Source organism: Trichogramma pretiosum, unplaced genomic scaffold (assembly GCF_000599845.2).
Source record: "Trichogramma pretiosum strain Unisexual culture from Peru unplaced genomic scaffold, Tpre_2.0 scaffold15, whole genome shotgun sequence".
Classification (NCBI taxonomy): Eukaryota; Metazoa; Arthropoda; class Insecta; order Hymenoptera; family Trichogrammatidae; genus Trichogramma; species Trichogramma pretiosum.
This window is the reverse complement of record NW_019641686.1, coordinates 1,988,806-2,007,598: the sequence shown is the minus strand read 5'-3', so window position 1 is coordinate 2,007,598 and position 18,793 is coordinate 1,988,806. Positions and strand designations below refer to the sequence as shown.

The window sequence follows — 18,793 nt, the reverse complement described above, 5'->3', positions numbered from 1 at the left end:
GTTGCAGTAAGAGATTTCGATTTAAATGCTTTTCTCCGTCTGATACAGTGGAAAAAATCTTCAAAGAAGTTTTCCGATCGCGAGTGCAAAAACAAAAAAGAAACAAAAAACAAATAAATAAAATAAAAGGGTAGCCCCCCCAAGTCTTTTGAAGTCTCGTCTCGTGATCACTTCATCCTCTCTCAACAAGATTGAGAGTCTAATATACTCGCTCTCTCTCTCTCTCTCTCTATCTTTCGATGCTCGTGCGAGCGCACCAACTGCGTCCATAAAAAGACCTTTTGCGAAACTATGGTGGTGTGTATATGTGTATGCCAGTTGTATATATACCGAGCAATATAAAAGCAACGAAAGCAACAACAAGTCCAATTGGATCAGCAACTATTCTTTTTTATTGAAACAAGCGTTTACTGGCTTCACCTTAATGTTTTTTTTTCTTTTTGTAGGGTATATATATGCAGCTGCTGAGACGCAGACGGCGAGCTTTTTCTTCGGAGCTCCGTGCGTACAAGGCTTTTTCATTCCCTCTTACCCGTGTACTTACGATGCTTCCGTTATTCTACCATTGTGCTGCTGCTACTACGGGAGCGTCGCTCGCGCTCGAGCTTTCTTCCCGATTTCCAGCCAAATAAATGATACCTCGGGCCCAGGGATTCAGGTGGATTTGTCCGAGTGAAATTTGTTACGAGAGCAGAATACTCGCGCGAACCCAAGATCGAGCTGTGTGTGCAGTACGCGGCGTTCAAGTTCTTGGAAAAAGCTCGTGCCAAGCGAAAGCTTTGCTATATACCGCACAGCTTTACACCAGCAGCTGGAAGCAAGTGAGAATTTTCACTCAATGCCGCGTTTTAGCGTACTACGAGGACGACGACGATGATGACGACGACGAGGGGCTTACACGTGTATAAGGCCTTTGAAAGATCTTTCTATATATTATATACAGATTGATATTTTTGGATGTGCACACATACGAACTGTCAATAGTTATAGTATCAATAGGCTTTACTTGCCCTTGATGCAAATAAATTCTATTTAATACAGATGCTCTGCGAAAAAAATACGTTTATGCGCTCTTAAAAATAATCACTTTATTTATGAAGAATATATGTTTAGACTTATTGTTTCAAGGTATAATGCAGTGCACGATATCGATAAAACGCGCACTGTTCTTAAATATCGAGGCGCGCGGCTCCTGGATATAGCCTAAACTGTGCGTATACGTACGTGGGCTGCCACGTGATAAGTTCAGTTTTGAAATGAGTTTCATCCACCTAGGGTGTGCGTGTGTATGTGCCACTATGTACGTAGATTTCACGCGCACGCCATGCAAGCCCCCCTCTTGAAAGTTCACTCTCTCGGTAGTTTGTTTGGAGATCGGATTGCAGCCACGAAGATAGCCGTGTCGAGCAAACTTTGCTTCTTCTTGTCTCTCTCTCTCGCTCTCTCTTACTCTAGCTCTTTCACCCTCTTCAGCTTTACTCTGCTGTTGCGCCAGGCACGGCACGAGCCCCGAATGAATATTGAAAGTAAATCATTTCGAATGTTTGTTCGTTATAATCTTACGAATGTTTCTTTCTTCACTATAATCGTTAAGGAGATTATGTTGCATGCACTGTGATTATTTTCTTTGCTCTTTTGCACCATCCATGCGCTAATCACGCAAACTCTTTAACGAGCAAGCTGCAAAAATTATGCCTCTGATACTTGCCTTCTACTCTCCTCGCCATGGCCAGACAATGGTTTTAATATTTCTTTGAAATTTCATAGCGTTAGAAAATTTAATAACGCGCTATATCCCGCCAGAGAAAGCGTGTAAAATAAAAGATGGCACACGAGTGTAATCGTATTTACGTATAATATTCATCTGGGCATAAGAAACTGCTGTACAAGCGTAACAATTAAGGAGTCAGTAATTATAACAGCGTTAATACATGGGAATGAGCGAGTATACAAAGAAAAGCTCAGTGTCGCTGCCTACACCACGCTGCTACGACGTAAAGTATTAAAGAAACTGACCCTAGACAACTTTCAGTCAGTGTGTGGGAAAAATATAGTTTTAGCATATTCTAAAAACAAATATTTTCTAGGAAATTCAAATTAAGTGAATTTCAACTCACGCGCATAAAATTTACATAATATGTTCAAGTGAATTCAAAGGTCCACTCATAGAATCAAAAACCCAGAAACGAAGACGTTTTTGTACGTTCAAAAAAGTGTTTTGAAATTAAAGAGGCATATAAATGTATACTTTATTTTGTAGTCAAAAAAAAGTTTACACAAAACGGGAAATTTATATCGTGCTGTCATTTCACGATATCATTTCGTGTATTATTGCCGGTACGTTAGTATTGAAAAAAAAATTAAAAAATAAAATTATTTTCCGGTCCAAAAAAGCTCTTCTGTAACCCTTTTTATAGGCTACCAGTCAAACAAATACGAAAAAAGTGAAAAAAAAAGTTCATTTTGCAAAAGTAACAGCGTACATTGTACGCTCGTAAAATCTGTCATGTAATAAAATATTTCACGAATGAAGAATTACGATGGCATAATTATTAAAAGACACGAGTCGTCGCTGGTTCGTGAGTTTTAATAATCCAGGCGTTACCTAGGTAGTGAGGATCGTCGCTATATACACATCGCTTAAATATATCATACGTTATAATAGGTCGTGCTTCCAGATGAGAGAGATAAAGATAGAGAGAAAGAGAGTTAAGCGAGACGTCGAAGTTTTTCAATAATCCATCAGAGTCTTCGAGTTTTGGTGTGCTATCCGCTCTCTCTCTCTCTCACTTTCTCGCTTGCCGTCTTTATATTATTCCGGAGGAAGTATTACGTTCTATATAGGAGTATATAGGTAGGTGGCGCGCGTGGACGAGTAAGAGAGAGGGAGAGCTTACGCGCAAGCTCCCATTAACGAACAATTGGCTATGGGGAGTTGGAAATTTTTACGACGCTCGTAAAGAGCGGCCCCACAGGAAGAATGCATCTTCCAGCATAATAGCCGAGCTATACAAGACAAGAGATGAGAAAGAAGACTTCTCGTGTAGAAAGATATATACATGTATAGATAAAGTCAGGTACGGTGTACGCCGGGGTGTCTGATGTTAAGTGAAAAGCTGCGTGCCGCATCGATATCTCCTTCACACGCATTTTCAGCAAAGTTTACTCTTTTTTTATATATAATAATAATACAACAGCTGGAGCACAGCACGTATAACACCTGGTGTTGTATGTATACAAAGCTCGTAGAGTAGAGCTAGCTTCGTTCCTAGCAGCCAGCAGTGCGACGTGCTTGCGCGGGTACAAAGAGAGAGACGAGAAAGAGAGAAAGCGCGAGGCAGGGAATGAGAAAGTCTGACGAGCTGTGTAGCACGGCCAAAGCTGCTATGGCGTGAGTCAGGCTACAGCTGCTGCTCTCTTTCTCCCTCTTGCTACTTTGCAGTTAACTTTTTACTCGGGAATATACTTCTTGAGAAAGAGAAAAGGAGATGACTACAACTAGACTAACAGCTTTGTTTCGTCCTTGCGTATAAATGCCTATAGGTAACGTTCACGCATACACGCACGAATGCACGTACCGTGTGTGGAACTGTTCAGCTTAGCAAGGCGATTTCTTGATATAGAACAATACCTTCGTTCTTTTTTTACCTTCGGCAAGTATATAAAAGCTGTTTTATGGACACATTATGTGGGCAATGTAGTGCGACGTACTCAATTTTGCAAATATGTGCCTTTATTTTTCTGGAATTACACACTTCGTTCTAAACTAGGTTTGACTCTAGGTGTAATATTGCTTGTAATTACTAAACAAGACTTGGTTTTACGACATCCCATAGTGTTGTTAACTCATGCATGCTCTATAGAGCAACAAGAGTTGGATGTAGCTTTGCTTAACAGCTCTGTGCATAAGTTGTTCGAAAAATGATGCAAACTTTTATGCCACCCGACCAACTTTTGATCTAATTATCACTTGACCTAACGTGAAAGTCATAATATATGTCTCAGAGTGTGCACAAAGCCTGATTATTTTAAAATTAACTTATAGTCTGCAGGATCATTCTTGGGAAATTTCTTAGATAATTTTTTTGTAAAAAATTCATACAAAAAAGTAGTGGTTATCTTTCAAAACGAGTTATTAAAAAATTATCCATTTTTTCTTATTTTACGAGGGAGTTAAAAATTCATATAATCGATACTTTCTCATCATGGCTTGTGCCACGTAGCGAAAAGTTGGATTATAAAAAAACTTTTTGAAGTTAATATTTTACATGAATTCACAGGAACAGAATAAAGATTCTTGTATCAAGAATCAATTTGTTATGTTATATGAAAATAAAGTTTATTGTCACTATCAGCTTTCATAACACTGGCAAGTCGTCGCGAAAAAAGTTCTCTCTCAAATGTGCAGTTTGCAAAGTTGTGAAAAAGCAAAAAATTTTTTTTACATCCAATAGCGTGTGAGTTTGAATTTGGAAAACCAACATTGAATATATCGCGCGCTGCACGAGTTTATTTGCGCGCAAATAAGTTCAAACTCACGAATTCATGCGCGAATCTGCATCTTCAGCCAGAGTCAGTGTTTGCGCACACATATTCAGAAACTCTGGTGAGCTTGCACGTATACACATGCGTACATCGGCAGATAGACGGACGAGCTTTATGCTCGCTGATCTTTGAAGCGTAACTGACCCCCGCCCAGACTATATACATGTAACCAGTACTACGATGTATATATAGACATCAAATATAGATAGATAGAATGTGGCGTTGTTAACTAGCTAATTACAGAGAGAGGGAGAGAGAGACGGAGGTGTGGGATGAGTGTGGCAGCTGGTCTATGAATACGTATACGAGATATAGTGACAGCCGTGCGAGGAATGGATCGACCTAATCACACGGCTTCACAAAAGCGCATCAGTAGCTATAGTACCAAGTGATAGCGTACTGTACTTAATAAGTAGGTGCGCGCGAAAAGACTAATTTGCGGGCTGCGCTGCACTGCGCACGACTCTATACCTACTGACCTCCCGGTTTCTACTCACGCACGAGCTCACACATACATACCGAACGACGACAAAAGACGCGAGAGAACAGCACCGAGTACAAGAGCACTGCACATGGCCAAACCCGTTCAATGCTACCTCTGCTCTTCGTGTGTCGACAAAAATTGTTGTGCGCTGTCGCGAGAATACACAGACAAACACCCTCTCACCGCGTATTATACGTAGTGGCTTATTGTATTCGGCACACGCCGACGTGCGAGCGCGAGATGCAGTTACGGCTTGCGTGGCTCGCTCTGTTGTCCGGATTATTTCGAATGTGAAGTTGCGCTGACTGACAGAGCGAGTGAATTATCAAAATCCTCGGGCACAATTGCACTTTGATGCGCGGGGCAATAAAGAGAGAAAAGAGAGCCGAGCTATTGAGGACTTTTGATTAATTTTGTTCCGATGATTCAATTAAAGCTGAGGGTCATGAAAAGCTTCAAGTTATTTATTATTTTTCAAAGTCAACGCGTTAAACTGACGTTAACGGTTTTACGGCATGCGCATATATGCGTATATAAAATGTATTATTACGCTGAAGATTTAAATTTTTTTTCTTATTTTTCAATTTTTAACTTGTATTAATAATTACAATAAAACGTGTCTATTAATTGCAGGTCACAGTATAAACATACCTATATTTCACAATCCCAGGCAGCGACTGTCGATCCGAACTGCAAAGAATGCGATCGCAAGCTCTCGTTGTCGTCGTTGCCTTGTGTACCTTCCTATAGGTATGAAATTTTACTAACAGCTCTCTATGGGGCTGTATGCACATACGTACACATCTATATTGTACGTATATTTCAAGCCAATAACAATGGATTGCGAGAGAATCGCTCATCCCTCTTCGTTTCGTACATACAGAGCTATGGGCCGAAATAAAATCGAAATCCTCTGCGCGTTATACGTGCACGCGCAGCCGGCCAAACAAAAGATTCGCTCTTTGACCCCGGGATTATTCGGACTATCTCTTCTCTACGGGTATAATAATAAGCGAATCACTATATGATCATAACTGTTCGTAGCTTTACGTATATGTAATATTGATATAATATGTACGAAAAAGAAAAAAAGGCGATGTACTCGCTTATTTTTTCGTAATGCGTATTGTACACGGGTGTATCGACGGAAACGATAATTGGAAAGTTCCGATCCTATGGCCTTGTGATGAGATACAAGACCAAGGCACACGTTTTTTGATAAATTGGAAAGATTTGATGTAATAGTTTCCGAAAAAGACTGTTCTGTACCCTTGAGTCTGATCTATTTCACGACGTTGGTGGGCTCGTTTTCTAAGCTTTCCATTTAGTTTTCAGAACAAAGGCCCATCAAGGCCCTTACCAACGCTTTGAGTGTTTCACATCATCAATAAAATTGCGACACTCCTCGCTTACAAGTTATTTTCCGAACAGTTGGTACGTTTCTAACTGCTGTTTCTTTGATAGTTTTTACCGTCTCGCTTCTGTGGTTGCTCGAACTCAGTTATCTCTGTAGTTTTATCCACACACTCCCACACACAGACTCAAACGGAATAAAACTTACCGGCATGTCAATTAAGAGAAAAAGGAAGACTACTTTTGCGGGTATAGGCTTTTGCTGATGCAGTTGCCATTGGCTACATTCAACTTCAGCCATCTCGAAATTTATTGTTTTTCATAATTGGTCAGACTATATGTAGACCTGGATCATTAAATATGCGATCGTTACAATTTCTTTGACGAGTACGTTTTAATTTTTTTCCGATCCCCCGCAAGCTCAGCTATTTTCACACTTTCTTATTAGATCAGCTTGCACGATCGTTGTGACAAAACTTTTTGCTATATATATATATAGTATATGAAACACGAGTACAACAGTTCTCTACACCGATTCGCTTTTGACGTTGAGCTAGTCAGCTTCAGCCGGAGCTTTTTAATTAAAACAAAGTTCTGCTGATCCCGTTCTTTCATGTTATTATTATTATTTTCTTAATTTTTTTTTGTTTGCATCAGATTACTTCGTAGAGAATAATTTTTCTTACAAGCCGTATCCATACAGATCTCGGTATCGAGCTAGGTCAATTGTGTGATAGCTTTTTTTTGTGTGATAATCTTAAAGAAATGTAAATTTGTTTGAACAACTTTTTTAGGTAATTTTAGTCTTGATCGTAACAGTGAGTAAGTGATAAAATTAAATTTTGAAATTATTTTACTATTCCGGAAAGCAATCGAAAAAAAAATATTTTTCAGCTCAAAGTAGTAAGTTCAAAAGTAAACTGTTGGTCCTCGTTAAGCTTTCACGTGCATTCTGCATTCTATATAGGAGTTGCAAGGCTATAGTACTAGTATGTAATACATATATTGCATCTATATAGTGAAAGGGAAGAGAGCGACTTATCGGAAAATCAGCACTTGTCAGCACTGGCTTTCAAAAATCGTGTAACTCGATTCTTCGGGAACAACGAGGGACGGCAAAGTATTGAAGTTCTGTCGCCATATATCCATGTGCAATATATAAATAGTACCACCAAACGAGAGGGAACAGAAAAAAAAAGGATAAAAAGGCCCGACACGGCCATTGAAACACAGCAAATTTCGCTGCAGATGAGACTCTGGATCTTTGTAGTACGACAAGTTCAATACTGTCAGGGAGCGATAGTATGTCCTTTTTTCTATTTTAACATACAGCTTGTAAACACGCTCTGACTTTGACCTTGTATTGACAGTCGTGCAAATTGCATATGGCTTTTTCGTTTTTTATTTTTGAGTATGACACTTTTTTCCATGACGAGTTGTAAGATGTGCATCGATTTGTATTTCTCATCAAAAGAAGACTAATAAAAGAATAAAAACTTGAATTTTTGAAATTGAAAATATTACATTTGTATTTTTAATGAGAAACACCTTTGTTCTGATTTGATTTATTTTTAAAATAAAAAATATATAACAATTTTTTCGTATAACGACTAAGAAACTTTTTTATATATTGTGCAAAAGTGAGAGAGTAAGCCAGTTTTGCTTTTAATTTTGGTATTTTCATTATTTCCCTGAAAGAATGCAAAGTACTGAAAAGTGCCTCATAAAGTGTAAAATATATATATAAATAGCGCGCGCCAGCAACGTTAACACACGTATGAGCCAGCACGCAGGAAAAACAGCAACGAAGCTTGAAATCTCACGAGGAAGACTGAAAATTGTATTTTCTGCGCACAAAGCTCGGAAGCTTTAATATGTGTGAGTATCAAGCCAAACCCCAAAATAGTCAACTTATTCTTTTTATTTTTGTGAATGAAAAATAAATGCACTTATATAATTTTTGTGCGAACAATTTTTTTTTTCAATTACTTAATACGGGCATGTGTTGCATATGTTGTGTACAGTGCATTACGTGCATATACGTACACGCTGGTGCATACATGGCATTGAGTAACTTTTGATGTATGTTGCAGGCGCGCCTGCTCAATAAGCTGAAAACAACGCTGGCAAAATGGAAAATATGAATTTCCATATGTAGCTTTGAGCTTTTGCCGAGCTTTTCCTCTCGTTTTCTTTATCCCTCTGTATTTCCTTCTCTCTCTTACATGCGTCATTGTGACGAAATGTAAAAGAAGAAAAGCCACCTTGGTGTATACGAGCACAGAGAGAAACATACATAGATGCACATACAATGAAATATATAATATGTATTTTATGTGTATCAGACGATTTGAGTGGAACAGAGAGCAATGTAGTTTGATGTTTGCACTGTATACGTGAGCCTCGTCTGCATGTATTTTTCGAGCAATGTATGCGCGTATTAGTGCACGAGCACGCGAGGAAAGTGACGTTAAGTCTACAATGTTACAAAAAAGGCCTTGAAGATGATGGGCAGGATAAGAACTCTTTTTGTTGTTGTTGTGCAATTCGCAAAAAAGTGCATGTTTTTTTCTTTATCAGAGTAAAAGCTTCGCGTGTGTAAAAGGGAAAAACGTACTCTACATATACAGCTTTCACTAACATGTTTTGATGTGTGATGTGTGTGTGCGCGTATATGTGTGCGAGTGTTTGTATGTATTTTTTTTCTCGAAAATTTGTTTTGGACGTATGTACGCGCACGTGCGAGGGATAGAAAGAGAGAACGAGAGATGTAAATGTTGTCGCAGATTTTTTCTCTGTATTTCGAGCTGTGCTATGTACAACGCAACTGGCAAGAATGAAATGCACAAGCGCAAAAAATCGCTCGCTTTTCATGTGATAAAATAAACATGCGCGAAATGGTATAGAAATTATCGATTCCACTCCTGATTGTTCACGCTTTTTTACTCTTGTCACGTGTCGTTTTTATCAAAAATGCGCTAAATGTATGTTCGCGCTTTGAAAATGTTCGTGATGATAATTCACATAAAAACAAAATAAAATACGTACTTGGTTCAATTTATTTCGTGGTTGCATGAGATATGTATTCATTAGCTATATAGTGACGTTATAGTTATGCGCACGAGTAATGCGCGCGCACTCTCGGTGAACCCATGCGAAATCGGCCGAAATTTGCATCGACTTTAATTATTTACTCCAAGTACGAATTGTGATGTATGTGTTTACCAACATGTAGACAAGAAAATTTCGCAACGACTTCGTGGAGCAAAGTTTTCACGAAACAATAATTCAAAAGCTCACGAAATCGCTGGCTGCCATATATACATATTCTAGTTGAAAAAAGTAAAGGAACACGCGTCACGAGTTTTTCAGCTGCTACTGCCTACCACTGCTGCGCACGCGATACGACTTTGTTTTTTATCCTTTAATTACTATGCAAAGTGGGAACAGGAGGGTAAATCGAGGGAGGGAGGACGATGGCGGCGACTACGGCGACTGCGACGACGACGACGTCGCGACTGCGTTGAGCGCTTGTAGAACAAGGTTCGCTTGCCCCGAAGCCTTTGCATCTTTCTCATATACACATACATACATGCAGGGTGCGCACGTCGTGTATAATTACATAAGTTCCATATTACATCGCTCGGCAATGTTTCTGCGCTACGCGCGTACTCATATAGTATACGAGTGGCTGGGAGTAGGGCAGGGATTACAATTGTCACCGCTGACCTACTTTACCAACTGCATACATACGAAAGTAGACTCTCGTTTCTCTCGATGCCTCGGCTCCTGGCGAAACGATACACACGCGGCACTTAACGTGCGCGCACGCGATATTTTTGCATAAATACAGCTCTCTATAATGTAGTACCAGACGCGCAGAGCAGAAGCAGCAGCAAAAATTTAGTGGCATTCGTATATAATTCGTCAGTACAGTCGCGCCGACTTGTTTTAATGCAAATGAGCTGTAGTGAGGGAACAGGCGCGGCTTGAGTGGTATGTATAAGCGAAAGAAAGCTCGAGGTGTTGCGACACAGGGTATACAATAAAGCGCACACGATGCAGCTTCCGAGAGTCTCGTGTCTTGAGCGGAAAATTTGTGTCTCGGAGCTGCTGCAGCCGCACGGGCTTCAGGCATATGGGACCATATCCAGCTTTTATGTATGTATGTGTACGTGTTGGAGCTAGAGTCCTTATACGATGACAACAACAACTACGGTGTGCAGCGTCTAAGCACGTTTAGCCCGCGTATGTGCGCGAATTTATCGAGCTACGCGCACACTAAACAGACAGCTCTAGGCTCCGGCAGCTGGCCTATACCTTGGCGCGCGTTTCACCCTGGAATTTCTCCACGCGCGCCAACGTCGTCGTTTATCAAAGCTCCAGAAAAGCTGCCTCATAGACTCGAGATAGAGTCAGCGTACGTTTACGTACGCGAGAGATATATACGTTATATGTACCAGGCTGCAACCTGTGAAAGCTATTGTTTCTTTCGAGGTGGGATACGCGCACGATGAACAGTTCATTTGGCGACTTGTTGAAGCTTGTTTGACTGTACACGAATCGCTGACAGATTCTAAAGCTGCCGAGCTTTCCATGCAATCATTTTGTTAAGCTACGATAGTTTTTTCGTTCCAGCGGTTTTGTTTATTTTTTTCATTGCTTGTAATTTGACCCAATTTTTTATATTTTTTCAATTTTTGACAAAAAAAGTTTGATTCAACGAGTCTTCCATGCAGTGCAATTTATTTATGATTGTTTAAACATTTTTCGCACGCCAAGTATTTCGAGCAAAAATGTCACATTTTCAATTTAATTGCAATTTGAATATATTCTGAGCGAATTTTATTCCTCTCGTCTACGTGTAATTTTTTTTTTTTTTTTTTATTAACTAATGTCATAAGTTGCACCGATTTTTTCTCTCTAAAATTTATATATTTTTTCTATTTTTTAACAGAGCAGTTGACTCGAGAAAATTGATTCGAAACAATCCCGTATTTAACCCCACTGTAATTCAAACGAACGAAATCACTGCCTCGGAAAACTCAGATATTATAGTTCGTATGAAAAACGGGAAAAAAGTAATAGAAAAAAAAAACTCTAGTTTATTTTTTGTCTGACGCACTCGCTCTATACGATCAATTCAGCTACCTAGACTTACAATCAACATCGCGAAACAACAATTTTACCCATTAAAAACTTGATTATAAAGTTTAGGAGCAATTGCAAGGCGCATGAGTGCACATTTTCATCGCAATTCCGTGCGTTTTATCATATATTTTTCTGAACAAAATATAATATTCTTCTGAAATTTGTCGCAGGTAAAATTATACTCAAAATATTTGAATAACGTGTCATTTCAACGAGCCCCGGACGTTCTTTCTGGCTTCTGTGATGTGACGCGCGCATAAAGCAACAGCATCATACTCGGCGCATTCGAGCATCCGAATATAGTGCGACTCTCGGGTATTACTCGAGCGTGAGCGATGCAAAAAAATACCCAAGTGCTTCCTACTGACGGCTATTTATAAGTTTCCCAAAGGTTCGTAATAGCGTCGCAGTATATACGCGAACAAAGTGCAGTGGTGATTTTCGCGCGTTCATGGCAAAAAATAAAGTAATATAAGTTCCGTATTTTTCGCGACGATGTACTTTGCGGCGAACTTCTGTTTATTTGCGTATCAATACTCGAGCGAGCCCGGTACGTTTTCACTAGTCGACGAAACGAAGAAGACTCAAATGTACACACACGTAGAATGCCTAGCAATCGAGCGATTTTCGAGCCTTAAAAGCACCCCGAGACTCGAAGCGTCGAGTTCGCTATCGCTACCCGATACGTGCGCCAACGATTTTACGCGTCATTATCGAACCTTTCAACTTATCTGCTTTTGCACTATTGCATTACATGCGTTACTACATGTTACCAGAACTTTACGAAGTAAAAAGAAATGCGCAAATCTTTAGATTCGTCGATGCTCGCTCGCAGTACGCCTCGCGGGTAAATCACAAAAGTTACACATCGAGTTCCATTCGGTTTTTACAATGCATGCATACATATTTAATGTGTATGTATACTCGATACACAAAGAGAATACTTACAAAAATGTACACACCTGACATATGAAAGTTGCAAGCGAGCGAAAGAAGAAGATGGAAAAACAAAAATATTTTTGCCGAGTATTATGTACGACGTATACGCATATTTTTCTGCCGCAAGTCTGTATTGGCGTATCGAGTTTTGCTCTGGCTTGCTCGGCTATATCTACACTTTGGTCTTATATACCATTGCAGGTATCGTTTACATGTACGCATTCCTCGGATTTCCCAGGGGTAGTATTTTTATCAATTTGCCTAGCCGCACATCGTAAGTCTGCATTATTGCAGCGGGGTGCGTATACCGTACACTGAGTATGTTAATAAGCGCATAAATATGTATATTGTATGTTTTTTCACAGCTCGCGTGCATATGCATGAGACAAAATCGCTGTGATATGGCTTGTTATTGCGAAATTAACGTGGTTTTTTGAAAAAATCACCCAGTTAGCCAAAATTAAAAGAGACCGCCATGAGGCAGAGCTTTTTTTACGTAGAATAAAAATAAAATGTTTTCTAGCTCTACTTGCAGGCCCTCCTCTATGTATAGACACAAAATCCTTGCCCTTCCTCTTTTTCTCTCCTTTTCTACCTCCCTCCCTTTCTCTTATTCTGCACTTGAGTCGCGGCTCGAGCCGAGGCGCTTCTTTTCCGCGAAATCGAGGATCTCTGTATGCGCTATATACAATAGCGCTCGGCTCAGGCCGCAAGAATGAAACCAAGACTATGCTATATTGTTGAAAGAAGGCTTATATACACGCCTTGTGGATTATGAAGATTAATTAACTCCATGCAGCAGCTCATCGACGGACTCAGGGGGCTCAGAGAGGTAGACGAGCGAGCGCGCTCAAGCAGCCAAGGCACTGAATTGAATCTTTTAAAGTGCCGCTTCACTACCTTTCTACCTTTCTGATTTATGGCTTTGTGCATGGGCCGTGTCGGTTTCTCAGGCTCTATATGCGAGCTTCGTTCTTCTACTTCACTTGGATATTCATTTTTTTTCTCTGCTTTACTCGCTCTCCTCTCTCTCTCTCTCTCTCTCTCTCTCTCTCTCTCTCTCTCTCTCTCTCTCTCTCTCTCTTTCTTTTCTCATCCCCGCAGTCCTGATTTTTAACCGCGGGAATGGAGATCTCTCTCCTAGTAGCGGCAAATTCCTTAAAGGCAATTTTCGACGATCCGCTTTTCTTTTCCGTCTCTAACGGCAAATATTTTTTCTCTCGGTTTCTCGTCTCACTTTCTTACTCTCCCACTCTCTATCTCTTGGGCCAAGTTGCTTCCAAGCGCGGACGTATTGTGATGCACCGTACGCTTCCTTCTTCATCTTCTCGGCCTCTCGATCCGTAGGATTTTCACGTACCAGCCGCGAGGATGAGATTCGTTCGATCTTATAATATTTTTTTTACGCGCTGGTTCGGGAAGCTTTTACTGATGAGATGAGCCGCTGGTTAGTGAAAATTTTTTTCTCGCTCTGTCTCTCTCATACACCAAAAAAATGATGTGCCCTCGCACGCCCAAACTCTGGCGCCTCTCTACATTCATTTCAACATCAATTTGCATTTTTTTTTTAATAGAGGCTTTTTCAAATTTGTTAATAACGTTTTGATATTTTATGCCTATTTTTTTCACATAAGCAAGCTCGCACAAATTTGTAGTTAAAGAAAAAACTCAAGGCTCGCAAAGAAGATATACATACATATAAGGTCGTCTTTCTCTTTTTCTTTTGCTCACTCGGCTTCAAATAATATAAAAATCTCATTCATTAATGTTCTGCGTCACGGATGAAAAAAGTAATACCGTACGTGCTTTTTATAACTCGTATACATATACAAGCAAGTACACATCCAATACTAATGTATTTTCGTACTCGTGCAAAGCGCAAACACACATACATACATACAGTAACATCAGCAACAGCAGTGACACATCGTCACTGAGCAATTTTGCTTTTCGTGCTATAAAAGGCTTGGGTTTGCACGAAGAAATAAAATAAACGCACCTCTCGCCGTGGCCACGTATACATGCACACACGCGTGCACACAGAGGACAACATGTAACTGTTCGTTTTTCTTCTTCTTCCTGTTTCATTTAGTTCTTCTTTTCACTCGCGAGCGTCACACGTCATAATTTTTCGTCGCTCCACAGTCGTTCATTGACTTTAGCCTCCTCGCCCGATGTATAATATAATACGTTTTTCTCATCCCGCGCAAGTCATAATGGGTGCGCAGGTGCAATCTGTATATAAACTATAGACACAAATGATATACAAGAAGGAAGCAATAACATGACGCGTCACGTCCAGGCATGAAATTTCATTTTTAACATTAGTGGAGCGTGATTGCGTCGATGTAGCTATCTTCTTGGAAGTAAAAAAAAACAAACAAAATAAAACTATACAAGTGTATAGCCAATGCGGAAATGTTGTATGCACCATGAATACCTATTTGTTGCTCTGAAAGACCAGTCAAAGAGAGAAACATAGAAAAAATGTAAAGTTGAAAGACAAATTCACGAGATGGAGAGAACTAGAGCAGTAATGAATGAGGATTTATAATAGGCGCATGCGATTATGAGTGCGTGTCTATTCTCTTTCTTTTTGATACATATGACCGACAGAGACAGAGAGCTCGCCTGAAAAAAACATCCAACCCATTGATTGGATTCTTACTATTTTATTTCTCTCTCTCTCTCTCTCTTTTGTATGTATATAACACCATTTCAATATATGAGCAGTACACACGAGCGATGGATGGAAAAAATAGGGAAAAAAATCATCGAAAAAGAGAAAAAGGCTTCTCGCACCAGTCGGTAAATTGAGTTTTCTTTGGGCTTACAATAACAGCGGCGGCAGTCGAAGCCGATGATGGCAAAAGTTACGACGCGGCCAATTTCGAGCGTTTCTCTCATAATATACATATATATGCGCTAGCAAGACGGAAATTAGATATCGGTTGACCTATTATGCGGATACGACGACGACGATGCGAGGGAAACAAAAGAAGGTAGCAGTAGCAGCCGCCGCAGCAGTAACGAAAAAAAGATGTCTGTCAGCCATGGCTGCTAGGCGTTGATTGTACCCATCGGCTGCATACACCACGCTCAACTTATCGGCCATCGACACTCGGGGAGCTTTCGCTGCAGCAGCAGAGTGACTGAGAGCAGAGTAGAGAAAAAAAAACTAAAAATAAAAAAACGAGCCGACGACTGATAATTTCTCCGAGGGCCACGTATAGAGCCATGAGGTCGTTCAGCGGGAATGACAGTTGACGAGGAAGGTTAGTGTACGCCAGCACCAAAACAGTTACCTTTTGCCGCTTTCTGCTACGACGTTTTCTCCCTCTTCTTTCTCCTGCTTTTCGATTGAGCTTTATCGCGAGCCGCGTTGCATAGTCGATTCCATTTCTCTCTCTCTCACTGAATTTCTTTTATCCTCAAAACTCTCGCTCGTGCGCGCACGGAAGATCTCTCAGTCTCTCACTCGCGGTCATATTTCCGAGAGAACTGCGGGCCTTCCTCTTTCACCGCAATAGACGAGGAACTCACGCGCGCGCTAGGGGTTGCATTTCCAATTTCAGATAAGGCAGAATCGCGGAAATTCACCGGGAAATAATGATCGCACCGCCGCCACCACCACCACTGAAAAACTACTTTCTTCTCTCCCTAGTTGCCTGCCAGCCTTTTTTACCTTCTTATTTTCGAGCTCGCTCGCTGTCTTAATGAGCTCCTTGATGCGCGTAATCCACATCTCGCTGAAGCTTTTCGGCCTTATTGTTGCCTGCGCGCTAGCTGGCTGATTTGCCGGGGCTCCTGGCTTGCTCAGCATTATTATATATAGAAAGCCAACTATCTGCTTATGGCTACTTAGCTTGCCTTTTTCCCAACGATTCGCTTGATTTCCATCGATTGCTGCGTTTATTGCTCAAGTTTTGAATTATGTATCTTCCACTCTCGTCCCGGACACTAATGATTACTCGAATTCCATGCGCACGCGAGGGAAAGAGAAAGAGAGAAAGCCCGAGGAAATTGTCATCAGGAGTAATTTTCCAAATGGGAGAAAATTTAAATCCACCTGAAATGTTTATTCGAGAGTATAACGAGGGCCGTTGTGGAATTACGCGCTAAAATTGGCCCGAGCTCCATCTGCACAGCGCGTTGGTCAACGCTTTTGTCCTCGTGGCATATACGCGCACATACACACACACACACGCGTACACAAAAGCTCGAATTTATATTTTGTTGCCAGGTATTCAGCGTCAAGTAATTATTTATCAGTTGAGCAATGATCGGCTGAGAGATGATCGCAAGCGAGTTCCAAGCGTGTGCTCGAGCGTGCGCTATTTATGAATGTGCATTTCATTAATGCCCGCTCTCTCATGCTGTCGGCCATTTTTGAATAAACATTCTGATTCCATGCCCCGCGCTATACTTATATCGGCTCCGCGTTTGATGTATGTTCATTGTACGGGAAAAAATACCACAGATTTGCTTGATGTAAAAAATAGTAATTACTCGTGAAAAATATGATCTTGTGTAACTTGAATTGATATTTATAAAATGGTTCTTTTACATATTCTATACATAGATTTCTATATTGATTTTGTGATATTCGCAGTTGTGATTATTACTTGTATTAATCAATTGCTAATTGCAATGTGCGCAGAAAAGAAATCAATAAAAGCTCAAAGCGACGTAGCCATTGAAGCCTAATTATAGCAGGATTAAAAAATAGATGGGAGAAGAAGCGAAACGAAAGAGAAAAAAGTTCAACGATAAGCTCTCATAAAGGAGCCACTTAATCATTCAATGTTCACCCTTCATTCTATTGAAATAACAACACAATCGGTGGTTGTAGCAGGAAACTTAAAAGAAGGATGGGTCAAAAATAAAAAAATCTTAAGCCTGATAGTTCGTTCGAATCATGGGAGGCTGCGACTCGTCTGTTGTTCTCGCTTCGTACAAGTTTCGAGTAAAAAAAAGGGAGGAAAGAAAAAACAAATTCGCGGCAAAAATCGACGATTAAGCGATTAAGTCCATACGCAGCGTGTTCGAGCTCGCAGAAAACAAGGAAAATCCAGAGTGAGACAGACAAAGGGCTGCTCTCGCTTGCTAGTCAATAAAGTAGAATCACGCGAGAGATAAGCGATTAGAACGAATGTTGGATGTTACGCGCCTTTGCGCGCGAAAATCAGGGAAATTTTTTTTTCAGTTTCCATTTCGGCGGGCAATCCTCAATTTGTTTTGCTGTCATTCCGAGCGTATGGCAAGCGATCGTGCAAATTTAAGCGATGCAAATTCGCGAGTGCGTATACGCCAGCTGCGGCTTCTGCCGCTGTTTTCTATCAATGTTTGGGTTATGTTGATAAAAAAAGTGCTTTTTTCAATATTCATGAATTTTGTCCGAGTTTGAAATTCGATTCTGGATTATTTCATAGGAATGAATTCACTGTTGTACGCCACGCTCCGTATCGGGTAACAAAATATGTTAATTCACTCGTGTACGTATGTACGCGTTCGCAAAGTTTAGGTTGAAAAACACTTTATCGTTTGCATGCCCCGTCACGTTTATCCCTCCCCAAAACAGCCTATATATATTTGTAAGCTCGAAAATAAGTTTTCCCCAAGAAAAACAAGGTCATCCGAGCGCTTTAGGATAAGTACATGGGACAAGCCGTATGTATAGCTCTGCTCTCTTTCTCGTTTTCTCGCCCATACGTGTGAGTTTATGTATGTGTGTGTTTTGTTTGCGCGATTTTGGCTGCGTATAAGCGACGTGTTTTTCCCGCAATGGCAGTTTTGACCGAGAGCTTAAAATATTCGATGCAGCTACACCAGCGCAGCTTTTCTTTCGCATTGAATAACGTTTGGCACGCGCCAGCAAAGCCCAAAGAAAAACTCATGTAGCATACCTATATCATACATCTACATTAAACACACATACATTCTCAAATATATCCTATACGTATACAGATAACACATTGCATCTATCAACTGACTTAAGCTTGACCTGCACTACTAACTCTGGGTCGATTTATTTCATCATTGATTCGAATGCGCTGCTGCTCTCTATATATACGTCGAAACAATCAATTTTCCTTCTCATCGCGGATTACCATCGTATTTCAAGCTCGCATGCGCTCCCCTCGTCGATATATGTAAATTAACAACTCGTCAAAATTAACATTAAACAGAATCGTATTTATCCTTTTATACATTGACTGTTCTCACAGCCCCTTGTGCTCGCGCGTGGGTGCATGTGCCATTGTGCCGAGAGGATCGATCGATAGACTTTATTGCCTTCAGCGGGTCGTACATATATAAAGC

General features: G+C 40.5%; 1 protein-coding gene across 1 annotated transcript in view; it reads right to left on the bottom strand.

The window, feature by feature from the left end:
* Positions 1 to 18,793, bottom strand: part of LOC106649904 (zwei Ig domain protein zig-8-like) — a 248,372-nt gene that overhangs the window by 89,150 nt on the left and 140,429 nt on the right. The window lies entirely within an intron of this gene.